Genomic DNA, 16,558 nt, shown 5'->3' on the forward strand with positions numbered 1-16,558 from the left:
GGGCATGGTGCGACGGGGCGGTGGAGGTGGGAGAGAAAGAGAGAGAGAGAGGGGGGTGTGGGGCGCGGCCCCGTTAACGTTACGTGGGGCCTCCCTCTTTGCCGTCCGCCACCCTTTGCCGTCCGCCTTCTTGCTCTTTGCCGTTCGCTAGCGGACGGCAAAGAGGGGGCCCGTTAGGTTTTTTTTTGCAGCTCGCCAGTGGGGCCCCTCCCTCTTTGCCGTCCGCTAGCCGACGGCAAAGAATCTTTGCCGTCCGCTAGCAGACGGCAAAGAACTGGCTGATGGCAAACTTGGTCTTTGCCATCAGCCAGTTCTTTGCCATCTGCTTTTTGGAAGCTGATGGCAAAGAGCTTCTTTGCCGTCCGCTAGCGGATGGCAAAGAACTGGCAGATGGCAAACTAGCTGATTCCAGTAGTGATTGAGCATCCACATCTTCAACATCTACATGAAGTCATCATCGACAAACCCGAGGTTAGTTCATCCCTCTAAGGGGGGATATCACATCTAGGGGGAGCTTTACTCTAAGACTTGAGCTAAAGCAACTCTAAATATGTGAACACAACAATGCTTTATGTAAAAGTGGTAACCCCACTTGAGCTTAAACGATGAGTATGACCTATGATCAAGTGTTCTCACTTGACTCCTAAGTCAATATACTCATATATAGATGACCTTGTCATCGCAAATTGCTTGATAGATGCTAGAATTGTTTGTGCATGCCTTGTCACATATTTCATTTGCCATCTTATTGTGTGAGCATGCCGGTTGCATATTTTACTCATTCGAGGACATCCACTTGTTGTTTTGATTGTTTGGTTTTATTTCCTTTTGCCAAGTGGATGGACAAGAATGCATAAGAACCTCCTCTAGCTATCTATGCTTTTCTCGTCTCAAACTCTATTCATGCTACATCACAAAATTTGATCAAGTCCGATTCGAACCACTCTGTGTGAGGAGCACTCGGAGTCCCCGATTCGTCATAGACTTAAACTTCCAAAACCTCTTTATGATTCTCGGTCTGACCGATACCCCACTTTCGGTCCTACCGAGATCATTAAGTTGATCTAGGTTTTCGATCTCGGTGCAACCGATTTGAACCATTCGGTCACACCGAGTTGCAACAACTGTATATAGTTTTGCATCTCGGTGCCACCGAGTTGTTCCACTCGGTCACACCGACAGGGTCGGGCTATATATAGTCACGGGCAAAAATTTGGAAATTTCTCCGAACCCCTTCGCCCGCGCGATAGCCTGCTCTGCCAACTTGGTCTCTCGTCTCCTCGCCGCCAGCCGCCTCCAGTCGCTGGTCTCCGTCGCCGTCAACGGAAATTCAACCCCGCCATTGCCGCCGTAGTGAGTCTCCGCCGAACTAGGGTATGGACTCGATCTTTGTGCTATTCCCCAATCCGATTCTTAGCACATTGTGATCATCATGATTCTTGCCACGTTTGTTAAACTTCTATCCAGTCAATGAACTCGTAGATTAGGTTTAATTCGAAAATTTTAGGGTTAGGTTTCCGCCGAAACCATCTCGGACCCACCGAGTTGAAAAACTCGGTCCCACCAATTTGGCTTATGCCATTGCACAAGTGAGACTCGGTCTAACCGAGAATTACTTATCGGTGTGACCGATTTTGGAACTCTGTGAAACCCTAGCAGTCTCGGTGCCACCGAACTGTGACTCGGTCTGACCGAGTTCACTAGTTTAGGTGCCAAAACTGCTTCGGTATCACCAAGTTTAGAAATTGGTAGATCCGAGATGCTTTCAGTGGGAAACTAAAACTAAGTTTTTGAATTATTATTTTGCAAAAATCTCTGCATTTTGTGATGCTCATCCACTCTACCTCATCTATAAACTGTTCACAGGGTCAGCAGTCAGCTTGTTCATCATGTCAGACCAAAGTGACAGCCATAATGTGTCAGAACAGCAAGTGCAGATGAGTGAGGGCACTAGTCCCTCAAGTTCTTCAGATGAAGGCAGCAGAAGTACTCCTAGCAATCTGCCTAATTATGCCACCAGACAGAGGAAGAAGAGAACCTCAGAATCAAAGGATGAGGACTATGTGGCAGAAGAGGAAGCAACTTCAAAGAGAGTAGTGCTCGAGAAGGAATATGGCCCAGCACAGGGCACAAAAGCCAGGGTTAAAGATCAAAAGGCCAGCAGGCAGGCAGCCTATGTGAAAGGCCAGAGCTTAAACTGAGAAGCCCACTCCCATAGAGCCAGTTGCTGCTGAAGGCAAGAAAGGAAAAGGGTGAAGAAAACTGTAGCCAGAGTGCTTGGCAAGGCCTCCATCATGGAAGATGAGGAGGAGGAAGAAGAGGTAGCTGCACCAGCACCTAAGGCACCCAAGCTGATGGGTGATGCCATAAGATCAGGGGCAGCTGCTTCCAAGGCCAAGCCAGCTCCAAAACCAAAACCAAAGAGGAATACAAGAAGCATCCCAGCTGCTGAGAAGAACAAGGCCCTAGTGCCTGACACTGAAGAAGATGATGCAGAGCAAGTTCTTAGAAAGCTCAAGCCCAAGATCCCAGACCACAATGATGCTCATCCTGTGGCTGAGGACATGAAGCTCAGGAGAGACTCAGGGCTCAGGAAGTGGAGAGAAGCAGATCCGTATGCTTCAAGGAGAAGGACTGCTGTTGACTACAGGTTCCACACTAAGGAACAGCAGGACTTCTATGAGACAGTTTTGTTGGACAAGAAGCCAATTGTATGTGATATGAGATGGGCCGACTGGGAATACATCAAGGAAAACGAAGAGCACTACCCTGGAGTGCAGGACAACTTCAAGGCATGTGGAGTAGCAGACTTTGTTGGGCAGAAGCTCACAAAGTGGAACGAGGAACTTATTATGCAATTCTACTCCACGGCACACTTCTATCCAGATGGTAGGATAACTTGGATGTTTGAAGGTACGAGGTACCAATCTACAGTTGCTAAATGGGCTCAGCTGATCAATGCCCCAGAAGAGCAGGAAGATGACTTGGATGTATATTCCAAGAAGAAGATGGACCACAACTCTATGTCCAATATGTACAAGGAAAATCCAAATGAAGCTCTTGAAACTTTCAAATTTGGCTCAGTGCATTATCTTCTGTCAGGGCTGCCAACTATTAATTGGATTTTGAGGCACACTCTCTTGCCCAAGTCAGGTGATCACAAGATGATCAGAGGCCATGCAATCAATTTGCTTCATGTATTTGATGTACCTCAGAAATTCAAGGTCATGAGCCTCATAGTAGAGACTATCAAAGAGGACTGCAGTAGATCAAAAGAGGAGCTGTGGTTATGCCCCTCAGATTCAGGAGTTGATCAACTCGAAGATGGGCATAGGCATATACTTATTGGAAAAGGAACACCTGCCCATCCATCCAGACTTTGAAGATAATCAAGTTGTCATGAATGAGAATGAACCATCATCTGCACAAGCACAAGCAAAGAAGGAGAAGGCAAGGAAGGAGAAAGCTGCCAAGATGCCAACTCAAGAGGAGGCATCTGAGTATTACTTGAAAACCAAACAAGAGCAGCTTGGTTACTTGATTGCATCCACACTGAGGATTGAGCAAGGACTGGCCACCCTCACTCAGAATCAGCAGAGCTTAGAGAGGATCATGGAACAAAAGTTCTATGACTTGGATGTCAAAGTAACAGAGATTCAGTCTGCAGTGGAACAACTTCAGGATGACATGCAGGAGAGGAGAGGCAAGACTACAACTGATGCATTTGCCAGAGTGCCAAGAGCTCAGAGATCACATGCAGTGCCAGTTGCTGACACCAGAGCCACCACTTCTGCACCAGCTACAGCCTCAGTTCCACCAGCTCCAGCGTCCACTTCAGCCTCGACTCCGACCACGTCTACAGAAGGCTTCGTCCTTGGAGTGCTCCGGACTCCACCACCACCTGAAGATCAAGCCTGAGTGTCGACTTAGCACTATGCATTTTCTAGGAACTTTTTGGTAACTTGTTGCCAAAGGGGGAGAAAATGTATAGATCATAGGCTTCGAGAGAGAGTGTTGCTTTTATTCTCTCTTGTTTTATTTGGTGTTTTTTTTTTGAACTTTGTTTGCTTTTGTGTGAGATACTATGTCATTGCTCGTGAGACATTGATGATCATGTGTTTGATCATAAGCTACACTTAATGCTTGGTGAATGCTATTATCTTATCTATCTTATGTGATCATTCACTTTTATTGGTGATGAGTGCATGTATTTCATTCTTATCATTTTAAGCGCTCCACCAAGATGTATGTGACATGGAAGAGTAACCCATGACTCTAACTCTTTGTGCATTTGCAGTCCAAAGCAAATTTTAAATATGCACAAATTTAGGGGGAGCTCTTACTTATCACATACTTCTCAAAGCGACGATATATTTCATGCTTATTATCATTTGTCGAAGCTTTGATCTATATGTTTTCATCAATTACCAAAAAGGGGGAGATTGAAAGTGCAAATATCGCTAGGTGGTTTTGGTAATTCACAACAACATATAGCTCATTGAGCTAATGCTATTCCAAGATGACTATTTCAGGAAAGCTCAATGATTGGCATGGCATGGATGGTGAAAGTGGAACCCTCAAAATGCTAAGGACAAAGGATTGGCTCAAGCTCAAAAGCTCAAGACTCTTCATTTTATATTTTAGTGATCCAAGATCACATTGAGTCTTTAGGAAAAGCCAATACTATCAAGGAGGGATGAGGTGTTGCTTAATGAGCCTCTTGCTTCATGTGCTTAGTGATATGCTCCAAAACCCTCAACTACTTTCCCATATCCACATATGACCTAAACCCTAAGCCAAACTCGGTCCTACCGATTCTTTCTATCCGGCGCCACCGAGTTTCACTTGTCATAAGCCACTGCCAAACCCTAGCAATTCGGTTCTACCGATAGGGATCTCGGTCTCACCGAGATGGGATTGCAAACTCTCTGTTTCCCTTTTGTAACTTTTTGGTCTCACCGAAAGAGCGGATCGGTCCCACCGAGATTGCAATGTAAATTCAGTGTTTCCTTTTTGTAACTTTTCGGTCTCACCGAAAGAGCAAATCGGTCCCACCGAGTTTGCCTGACCAACTCTCTGGTTAGCTAATTACCAAAATCGGTCTCACCGAGTCTGTGTAATTGGTCTCACCGAGATTACGTTATGCCCAAACCCTAACCATATCGGTCCTACCGAGTTGCCTGTCAGTCCCACCGAAAATCTCTAACGATCACTAGGTTTACCTTTTTGGTCCGACCGAGTTTGTTGATTCGGTCCCACCGAGATTGGAAAACTGTGTGTAATGGTTGGATTTTGTGTGGAGGCTATATATACCCCTCCACCTCCTCTTCATTCGAGGAGAGAGCCATCAGAACACATACACAATTCCAACTCATATGTTCTGAGAGAGAACCACCTACTCATGTGTTGAGACCAAGATATTCCATTCCTACCATATGAATCTTGATCTCCAGCCTTCCCAAGTTGCTTTCCACTCAAATATTCTTTCCACAAAATCCAAAGCCTATGAGAGAGAGTTGAGTGTTGGGGCGACTATCATTTCAAGCACAAGAGCAAGGACTTCATTACCTACACACCATTTGTTACTTCTTGGAGAGTGGTGTCTCCTAGATTGGCTAGGTGTTACTTGGGAGCCTCCGACAAGATTGTGGAGTTGAACCAAGGAGTTTGTAAGGGCAAGGAGATCGCCTACTTCGTGAAGATCTACCGCTAGTGAGGCAAGTCCTTCGTGGGCGATGGCCATGGTGGGATAGACAAGGTTGCTTCTTCGTGGACCCTTCGTGGGTGGTTGCTTCTTTGTGGACCCTTCGTGGGTGGAGCCCTCCGTGGACTCGCGCAACCATTACCCTTCGTGGGTGGAGCCCTCCGTGGACTCACGCGACCGTTACCCTTCGTGGGTTGAAGTCTCCATCAACGTGGATGTAGGATAGCACCACCTATCCGAACCACGGGAAAAACATCCGTGTCTCCAATTGCGTTTGAATTCTCCAAACCCTTCCCTTTACATTCTTGCAAGTTGCATGCTTTACTTTCCGCTGCCAATATACTCTTTGCATGCTTGCTTGAATTGTGTGATGATTGCTTGACTTGTCCTACAATAGCTAAAATCTGCCAAGAACTAAAATTGGGAAAAGGTTAAGTTTTTATTTGGTCAAGTAGTCTAATCACCCCCCCTCTAGTCATACTTCCGATCCTACATATCCTTATTATGAAAATTTGCGAACGCATGTCCTGTTTCGGCTTGGTCTCCCCTTTCAAACCCCGCGCCAGCTTGGTGCTCTACGCCAACAGGTCCCGATCCCAGGGAGGTTGCAGTCGTCGCTGGTATGCCAGGTCGCGATGCCGTGGTCAAGGCCAGGAGGAGAGCGGCCCGAGGTCTAGTAAGAGCTCCTGAGCCGCGATGCTCAAGGGGTCCCCTTTAGCGTGTAATCAGCTACCTAAAGGTGGGAAAGGGAGGCGACGTCGCCGGAGCAAGGCTGCGAGAGGTGGAAATCTTATGCCGTAGCGCTTGGCCGACCCAGGTGTGGAACTTATCTTGGCAGTCCAGAGTCGGTTCCTTGTGCTGCGCCAGACTCATGCGTCGATGGTCGTAGTAGGAGTCGTTCCTCACGAGCCGCCGAGGCCCTAAGCCTCGGGAGGCTCTGGGGGCTCAGTTGGGCTCCCTGAGGACCGTCTCCATCTCCGCCAGGACTGCGTGATGCCTGGCCTCCTGGGTTGCCAGGATGCTTCGTAGGTAGCGCTGGATGGCGGCTGCCATGCTCGGCAGGCCAAACGGCATGCGAACGTAGCTGTGAGGTGGACCCTCGCACCGGCCAGCGCACGAAGGCCAGAAGCGCTCCTGAGATGCGGCCCTGTTAAGCCCTGGGATGTCGATGCAGACGCGTAACTCGCCACCCTTGCCTGGATGGGGAGCTGCACCAGGTGGGTGGTGGTCGCCGCGTATTACCCTTGCTTCCTGAAGCTCCTGGGTGGCCTTGATGATGAACTCCTGAGCGTCGGGCGCTCCTCGCCCGGTGCCCTCCTGAGGGAAATGTGCCGCGAAGCACGCCTCCACGTGGTGCTCGAGCGCATCCCTCATGATGTTGGCCAGGTCTGAGGCCCTCCAGAAGAGAGCTCCCGAGCCCTACCCGAGGAGGGCACTGGGCGCGCCTTCCTATGCGAGGGAGGGAGGCGCCCCAGGCGCGGGCACCGATCTTGATGTGGCACCGCTGGAGGCGCCGCTCCCCTGAGGCCCTATGCGGACTAGTTGCTTCTTCTTCTTGGAGTGGCCTCAGGAGGGCACTATGTGCCCTCGCTGTCAGGGTCTTCGATTGCTGCAACTTGGAAGGCGCGCTTGAGGGAGCACGCCACATCTCTTTCTTCGTAGGGGACTGTGATGATTCTGCCGCTTTATGGCATCTTGAGGACGTTGTAGCCGTGGTGGGTCACTGCCATGAACTTGGCCTACGACGGATACCCAAGGATGGCATTGTATGGCAGACGGATGTGAGCAACGTCAAAGTCGACGAGCTCGGTGTGGTAGTTGTCGTGCTGACCGAAGGTGACAGGAAGACGGACTTGCCCTATCGGGGTGGTGGAGTCGTCGGTCACTCCTAAGAAGGGCTTGGTGGGCTGAAGCTGATCGTATGTCACTTGGAGGCTATCAAACGTCTCGACGGACAGGATATTGAGCCTCGCGCCGCTGTCGATGAGGGTCTTGGTGACTTGGACATTGCTGATGACGAGTGAACACAACATCGGGAGGACGCCGACGGTCGCCGCGCATTTGAGCTGGTCCGCCGAGCTGAAGGTGATGGCGTACTTGGACCACCTGATCGGGCGTGTGGCCTCGAGCCTAGGAAGGGCTGCATTCACCTCGCAAGCAAACTGCTTGAAGATACATGGAGATGCTGGGGCCTGAGCTCCGCCCAAGATGCAGGTGATAGCACGCGGTTCCTGGAAGCCCCCAGCCCCCTAGTCCTGATGGTGGTCGTGGTTCCTTCTTGGTGGTGGTGGCAGCGGAGGGAGGCCAGGATTGCCCTGAGGACGGTCCTCGCGAGTTTGGTCGCGCCAGGCGCCCTCACGAGGCTGCTCCTGCCAGTGGCCGTCATGAGGCCGGTCGTGCCACTCCTGGCGGGGGCCGCGATCATCCCAGCGTCCTCCGCCTCGTCCTCCTCCTCGGCCGTAGCCCCGGTTGTTGTGCTCGGGGTGTCGACCGAAGCGTCCATCTCGGATGGCCCTGAGCTCTTGACAATCGTTGGTGTTGTGGCTGTAGATGATGTGGAAGGCGCAGAATGGATGGCTGCCCTTGGACGACTCGGGGTGGTCCCGGCCGCGCTTTGTGTCCGGCTCTGCTGCGAGCACGGTCACTCCCTTGTGCTTCACGTCCTTGACCTTGGCCTTCTTCTCCTCTGGGTCGGCAGCAGGGAGCTCGAGGAGGGAGAGACACCCCTTCTTAGCTCTTACACACTTGGTTGCTATGTTGAACAACTCCAGAGTCGTGCATAGCTCCTTGTGGATGGCGAGCTCCTCCTTCATCTTGATGTCACGAACGCCATCAGAGAATGCTGAGATGATGGCCTCATCCGTCACCTTGGGGATCTTGAGACGAATGTTGTTGAAGCGCTGGATGTACTTCTGCAGGGTCTCTCCCGGCTGTTGCTTGATGCGGCACAGGTCGCCCGTGGCCGGAGGACGGCCACGAGTACCTTGCAAGTTTGCGATGAAGCGGTTGCGAATCTCACCCCAGGAGGAGATTGATCACGCGGGCAGGTTCAGGAGCCATGAGCGGGCGCCATCCTTGAGGGCCATGGGAAACGAGATCGCCATGACCTTTTCATCGTCGTTGGCCGCCTCGATGCTTAGCTCGTAGAGCTGCAGGAACTCCGCGGGGTCGGGGGTGCCATCGTAGCGCGAAGGCAGATCCGGCTTGAACTTGCTTGGCTAAACGACAGTGCGTAACTCGAGAGCGAAGGTGCGGCAGCCTGCAGTGGCCACCGGGGCCCTCTGCAGGGACGGGGCCTACCCTTGATGTTTGCGCACCGCCACCACAGGCGGCACGTGGTCTTGTCGTGGTGGCGCCGGGAGCGCTGGAGCGTTTTCTTGCGGCCGGGGAACCTCTTGGCAGCTTCCTTCTTCGTGTGCAGCCACACAACATGGCAGATCATGCCGCGGGACCGTGCGTCTTGGGGCGAGGGCACCGTCTTGACACGGAGTGGGCGGTGATGCTTTGCGAGATGCGCGTCTTGGCGCAAGGACGCCATCTTGATGCGGAGGCGGCGGAGGTGCTCCATGAGCTACGTCGCCCGCGGCCGGAGGTGGGCGAGGCAGCGAGAGGGATGGTGCATGAGAGCCCCCAGCGGCACTGACGAGCTCGGCGATGCAGTCTAACCAGTCCTCGTAGAGGTCATCGACCGGGCGGTAGCGCAGGAGCTTGCGTGCCATGAGCAGCGCAGCCTACGCGTCCGTGGGTGCGCGACGAGCGTGAGATAATGAGCCGGCCGGAGTCAGCGACGGGGTGGCGGTGCGGCCCTCCCACTGCATGGAGGGGTCCAGTGATGATGCTTGCTGCTCATTTACTGCCGGGCCAACAGCGGCGTTGGCAACAGGAGATGGAGAACGATGGGGAGGCCCACCGACAGGGGCTGTCTAAGCGACACGGGCGGTGAGGGCGGCCCGACGCTCGGCGCGGGCTCGACGCGCGTCTAACATGGATGCGGTGGAGCGGTGGAACGTGGATCAACGGAAGGAAAGCTTCAGCACACCCCTACCTCGCGTGCCAAATGTCAGATTTCTGGTTCTGGAAAAACCCTTGAGGTTCCTACACTGGGGTGCGCACGAAGATCCCTCCTCCCCCTCGTACGCTCCCTCACCGCGATCTCATGGCTCGGCACGTCGAACTCGCAGAACAAAGGGACACAAGATTTATACTGGTTCGAGCCACCGATGTGGTGTGTCGGTGTCAAAACCGGCGGATCTCAGGTAGGGGGTCCCGAACTATGCGTCTAAGGCGGATGGTAACAGGAGGCAGGGGACACGATGTTTACCCATGTTCGGGCCCTCTTGATGGAGGTAATACCCTACGTCCTGCTTGATTGATATTGATGATATGAGTATTACAAGAGTTGATCTACCACGAGATCGTAGAGGCTAAACCCTGGAAGCTAGCCTATGTTATGATTGTATGTTGTCCTACGGACTAAACCCTCCGATTTATATAGACACCGGAGGGGGCTAGGGTTACATAGAGTCGGTTACAAGGGAGGAGATCTACATATCCGTATTGCAAAGCTTGCCTTCCACGCCAAGGAGAGTCCCATCTGGACACGGGACGAAGTCTTCAATCTTGTATCTTCATCAACAGTCCGGCTGTCCGGAGACCCCCTAATCCAGGACTCCCTCAATAGCCCCCGAATCAGGCTTCAATGACGATGAGTCCGGCGCGCAGTTTCGTCTTCGGCATCGCAAGGCGGGTTCCTCTCCAAATTCTGAATATCTGCTGAGTAGTGTCCGGCTCCCCATAAATGTTGCACTTCTTGGCTTCTGCGCCCAATAAGGGCTATCTTCCACGTGTCGAGCGAATGCGAGGAGCCAGGGCATTTTTACATTCGCCACCCTAGCCATGTAAATAAACTGTCTATTAAAGGGACGGGGATTCTTATATCCAAACCACACCATCCTCCCACGGCGAGTTTCCATCGGGGCGCGCTCGGAAAAATCCATTCCAACATGGCCGGCCACCGCAGCTCCTCCTCCCGCTCCCGTAGCTCTAAGCCTGGTGACTAGGATAAGTGTTCTGTCCCGCACAGCCAATTAGTAGAGTTGCAGACCCAGGAATTTCTCCCTCCAGCATATATGGTCCCCGTTCGAGCCGAGCTTGCCACCTATAATGGCGGGGAGCAAGCGGAGAGCTTCCCCAATCCCTCCAAGGGGAGCGGGTATGCCTTGTCCCTTATTTACTAAGTGGACTTGGATTTCCGATCCATCCGTTTCTCCGCGGGCTCCTGGAGTTTTACGGCTTCCAGTTGCATAATTTACCCCCGCTTCCATATTACATATCGCTGGTTATGTTGCCCTTTGTGAGCTGTTTCTGGGCTGCGAGGCTCATTTCGAGCTGTGGAAGTGGCTATTCTGCCTTGTGCCCCGTACATAGGAGGGGTCACTATATCAAGTGGGCGGAGCTGAAATATGGCACATCGCCGAGACCGAATACCTGTCCGGTACCCCGAAGAAGACATCCGAAGACTGGACTTCGAAGTGGTTTTACATGGAGGACGTCCCCCTTCCAAACCCTGTTCGGAGGGGTGTTCCCAAGTTCTAGAATGCTCCTCTGAAGAAACGCCGAAGCTGGCACCCACGGAGCCCCCAGGAGGAAGATAACGGAGAGGTCCTTTACCTGATCGACCGGATTAAAGTGCTGGCTCAATCAGGATTGACAATAATTGAGGTTATGTCAATATGCATAATGCAGGGGGTGCAGTCACTTCAATATCAAGGGCACCCCCTGTGGTGCTTTAACGGGGAAGATGATGCCACCCGCTGCAGGCATAAGGGACCGGACTCCGCTACTGCTTTAGCAAAAATTCTGCCCGAGTTGTTCAAGTGAGAGGAAGAGGAGTTCATCCGTATTAAGCCACGGGATGGATTCTCCATGTACAACCCTCCAAGTTGGGTGAGTTGTCACTCTTTACTCCCAACCTTCCCACATTCTTTGTCGTAAATACTCACCTTGCCGTTTCACGGCAGGAGCTACGAAAAGCTGTAAGGGAGGTCAACAGCCCGCCTCCACAACGGAGGACCCTCACCGAGCCCTCGATCCCGGACTTGAAGAGGATCTGGACATATTTGTGGAGCTGATAGACAGGACGTTCTATCAATTGAGCTGCGATGACGCCGTGGTGGCCATCATAGCCGACTATCCTAGGCTACTCCCTGCATCACAGGTAAGGGAAAACCAGAGTCCCAACTTCCAAGAAAGATCCCCTTTTATGCACTTCACCTACCGTACACATATGCTGTTTTACAGGGAAGGCCTTCGGGACGCCATGCCGAACCCACAGTGACTCGCCAACACGGGGCACCGAAGCCGGGGTAGGCCAAAAAGGAAGGCGGTCAGGACTGAGATGCCGGCGCAGAGGTATGATACAAAACCTCGCTCCGTGGTTGTCGTCTTTCTTTAAAATATAATGACATCCATGTTTCCTAGCAGGAAAAATGCTCAGCGGACTATATCCGGAGAGGCCACCGATCACGCCTCCACCAGTCGGGCTCCAGGTCTGGCTATAGAGGCGGAAGCTAACACGGGGCAGACGGCGGATGCTCCTCCTATAGAGGATGCAGACAGACTATCTGCTACAAATTCTGAAGTGGAGAGCGCCATGAATCACAGGTGTCGCCGGGCCGTACTCCGTGACGCTTGTTTCTCCAAGAGGCGTCCGATGCCTTCAACTCAGGAGACACGTACATCCGTGCTGCTCAAAATGGTCTTGCCAGAGCCACGGACCAGTATGTAAAGGATATACAGGTAGGAAAATCTGACGATTATATATATCAGTAGCCCCTGAGACTTGAAACAGTTGACAAAACTAATTTAAGGATCATTATTTGTGCAGGTTCTTACAGAGAAGAATACCCTATTGTCTCAAGAGCTGGAAGAGTGCAAAGCCCAGCTACAGGCCGCGGTGGCCGCGTTGAAGGAGTCCGAGAAGGCCCCCTCTGGTAACATTTGCTTCCATTGCAAAGAATTAGAGGTACCAGATAGTATGCGGCATACATGCAAATCTAACAGTAGATGTTGTAGATGACCCCGGAGTGAATCCGGAGGCCGTGCCGGAGGATGCGCAACGAGCTAATCGACAGCTAAATGCTGGCGAGCGCGTGCTTACGCGGGTCAGGCAGGAGAAAAATAATCTCCAAGACGCCAATATCCGGCTGGATGTGGAACTGAAAGACGTCCGAGCCCAGCTTGCAGACTCCGTAAAGGAGAATAAGCGGCTTCGACGCGACATTTTTAGTAAGTGCTTGAACAAACTTTTGAAGGAGTTCGGTGAAGAAGCCAGCTAACAGAGTTATGTCTGCAAGTATGCTGACGGGTCATCCCGCGGAGGAGATGCCCGGATCTGCGGGTGATCTTCTACCAGAGCTCTCACAGCTGCAAGAACAAGTTCAGCAGGTGATGCAGGGTATTGCCCAAGCCTTGTGGCCTTCCGCGTCCCCGCCAGGAGGCCTGGGGGAGCTTGTAGAGAAGCTCAAGGGAGCGCGGAGGCGCTTCCGATTATGGAAGATATCATCCTGCCGATAAGGTGCAAGGGAAGCCTGGGCTATGGTGAAGACGCGATATACCAAAGCTGACCCAAACCACATGGCCGTGGTCGGACCTGTGTGGCCCGATGGGAAAGAGATCCCCGTCAGTTTGGTGTATGACCAAGTAGAATTAGCCGCAATGTATTCCCAACAGGATTGTAGGCTAGACTTCCTATTGGATGGTATAGAGGAAGAATTTAATCAGTCTTAGTGACTGTGTACTTCAAGTTACATATATAATGTCCCTAGCCGGATTGTAAATCATTTTTCATGGCGGACCTTTTCGCTTCGACCTCTGGACCTGATAGTCCGGAGTGTATCCGAATACCCACTTGGTTATGTAAAAATTGGGGTATGCATGGAAACCAGGCGTAGGGGTCATAAGTGCTTGAACAGACAAGTACCCAACTAGCTATGTTATATTACATGGATAGTAAGAAACATCTTCCTGGGAGAATAGTTCCGTTAAGGGTTCCTTTCCCTAATGTGCATGTCCGAACTGCGAAAAGAGACGCATGCTATAAACATCTGGAGGCATGTGTCAAATTAAATAAAAGTCATCTTTTGTTCACCGAGCGAATATTCCCTTAAGAACGCTAGCTTTCGGCTTCACCCAGTCTGAGGTACACATCTGGCTGACCCGGCAGTAACAATCGCAGAGGTGCTCCCCTTATGCCCTAGCCGAATTAACGGGAACATAGGGCATAAATACAAGAGCCAGGCAACCCATCTTGGCCAAAACTTAAGTCATATCGATGTATATAATGGCGAAAAAAGGAACATGCGTAAGAGTAACACATGTGTGGGGCATAAAGCCCAGAAAAATAGTTATATTAAGGTTCTGTATAAGAAGCCCCAGGTATAATGAGCGCGGTTAGCGCATCAAGATTGTGCAACCAAGACACAGGTTTAGCCTTTTAAGGCCTTGAGGAGAATAAAAAAAGAGAGAAAGAGAGAAAAGACAGATAATTGATATGCAAAAAATTGACGGAGGTAAGGAGACGAACATAGAGTCCGGCACTAGGCGTAGAATCTTCGGAGTCTGGCTGTGTTCCATGGGTTTGGCACGAGTCGATTGTCCGATGCATCTCGCAGACGGTACGCTCCACCGGTCAGAACCTGGTCAATAATGAAGGGTACTTCCCATTTGGGCTTGAGCTTGTTCTTTTCTTCTCCGGTAGGCGTAGAACTAGTTCGCCGACCTTATAGGTTTTGGCCCGTACTTCTCTGCTTTGATACCTTCGAGCCTACTGCTGATAGAATGCGGAACAGGCTTTTGCCACGTCACGCTCCTCCTCCAGGGCGTCCAAATTGTCCTGCCGATCGAGCTCGGCCTCTTTTTATTTGTACATGCGCACTCAAGGTGACTCATGAATTATGTCGCAGGGCAGAACCGCCTCTGTGCCATACACCATAAAGAACGGTGTGTATTCGGTAGTGCGATTCGGCGTGGTCCGCAACCCCCATAGTACGGAGTCGAGCTCCTCTACCCAGTGCATGTTTGATTCCTTTAAGGATCGCACTAATCTGGGTTTGATGCCGCTCATGATGAGACCATTTGCCCACTCGACTTGACCGTTAGTTTGCGGGTGATAGACAGAAGCATAATCGAGCTTGATGCCCATGTTGCTGCACCAAAGTTTTACCTCGTCGGCTGTAAAGTTCGTGCCGTTGTCAGTGATGATGCTGTGGGGGATGTCGTAACGGTGTACAACCCCAGATATGAAGTCTATCACCAGTCTGGATTCAGCCATTTTAACAGGTTTGGCTTCTATCCATTTGGTGAATTTATCCACCATGACCATTAAGTATTTTTTCTTATGGGTTCCCCCATTAAGGGGCTTGACCATATCAAGCCCCCAGACCGCAAAGGGCCAAGTAATGGGTATTGTTTGGAGAGCGGTGGGCGGCATATGGCTTTGGTTTGCAAAAAGCTGGCAACCGACGCAATGTTGGACAAGATAATGTGCATCTGCTTGGGCCATTGGCCAATAAAAACATGTACGGAAGGCCTTGCTTACAAGGGCCCAGGCTGCGGCATCGTGGCCGCCGAGTCCAGCATGGATTTCTGCCAAAAGCTTCCGCCCTTCCTCTTCGGAGATGCACCTTTGAAGGACTCCGGTAGTGCTTTTCTTATAAAGCTCTCCCTCGTGGACCTTGTAGGCTTTAGATCGCCGCACTATGCAGCGTGCCTCATTTTGGTCCTCGGGTAGTTCCTACCTGGTTAGGTAGGCCAGGAATGGTTCTGTCCACGGGGCGATGACGGCCATTATCACATGGGCTGAAGGTGTTATTTCGATGGCAGAGCCTTCGATTGTGTCAGAGTGTTCGGTATCTGATGTTGTGGCCGGGTCCGGACTATTGTTACCGGTGTCCCCTTCTCGTACCACGGATGAATTAAACAGTTTCTCCAGGAAGATGTTAGGTGGGACAGGGTCGCGCTTACCGTCGATACGGGCCAGGATATCCGCCGCTTGATTGTTTTCCCGAGCCACATGGTGGAATTCAAGCCCCTCGAACCGGGCTGACATTTTGAGGACGTCATTGCGATATGCCACCATTTTCGGATCCTTGGCATCAAAGTCTCCATTTATTTGACATACTGCGAGGTTCGAGTCCCCATGCACCTACAGGTGTTGAATGCCCATGGAAACTGCCATCCGGAGATCGTGTAATAGGGCCTCGTATTCGGCTGCGTTGTTGGAGTATGTATATAGTATTTGGAGTACGTATTGGACTGTATCTCCAGTGGGGGACGTTAGGATGACGCCAGCCCCCAGACCAGCCAGCATTTTAGAGCTGTCGAAGTGCATGATCCAATTGGAGTATGTGCCGTAATCTTTAGGGAGTTCGGCTTCTGTCCATTCGGCGACGAAATCAGCCAGTACTTGCGACTTAATGGATCTCCATGGTCTATATGTTATGTCGAACGGGAGGAGCTCGATTGCCCATTTGGCAATCCGGCCCGTGGCATCGTGGTTCTTTATTATGTCGTTGAGTGGTACTTCTGAAGCCACCGTGTTTGAACACTCATGAAAGTAGTGTCGTAATTTTCGAGATGCCATAAATACCGCGTATGCTATCTTTTGATAATGCGGGTACCGTGATTTGCATGGAGTGAGGACAGTGGAGACATAATTGACCGGCTTTTGAAGTGGGAATTTGTGTCCGTCCGTCTCTTGTTCGACGACGAGCACTGCGCTTACAACTTGGAGAGTTGCCGCTATATACCACAACATTGGTTCGGCGACATTTGGCACGGCCAAGATTGGGTTGG

This window comes from Triticum dicoccoides, chromosome 6A (assembly GCF_002162155.2).
Source record: "Triticum dicoccoides isolate Atlit2015 ecotype Zavitan chromosome 6A, WEW_v2.0, whole genome shotgun sequence".
NCBI lineage: Eukaryota > Viridiplantae > Streptophyta > Magnoliopsida > Poales > Poaceae > Triticum > Triticum dicoccoides.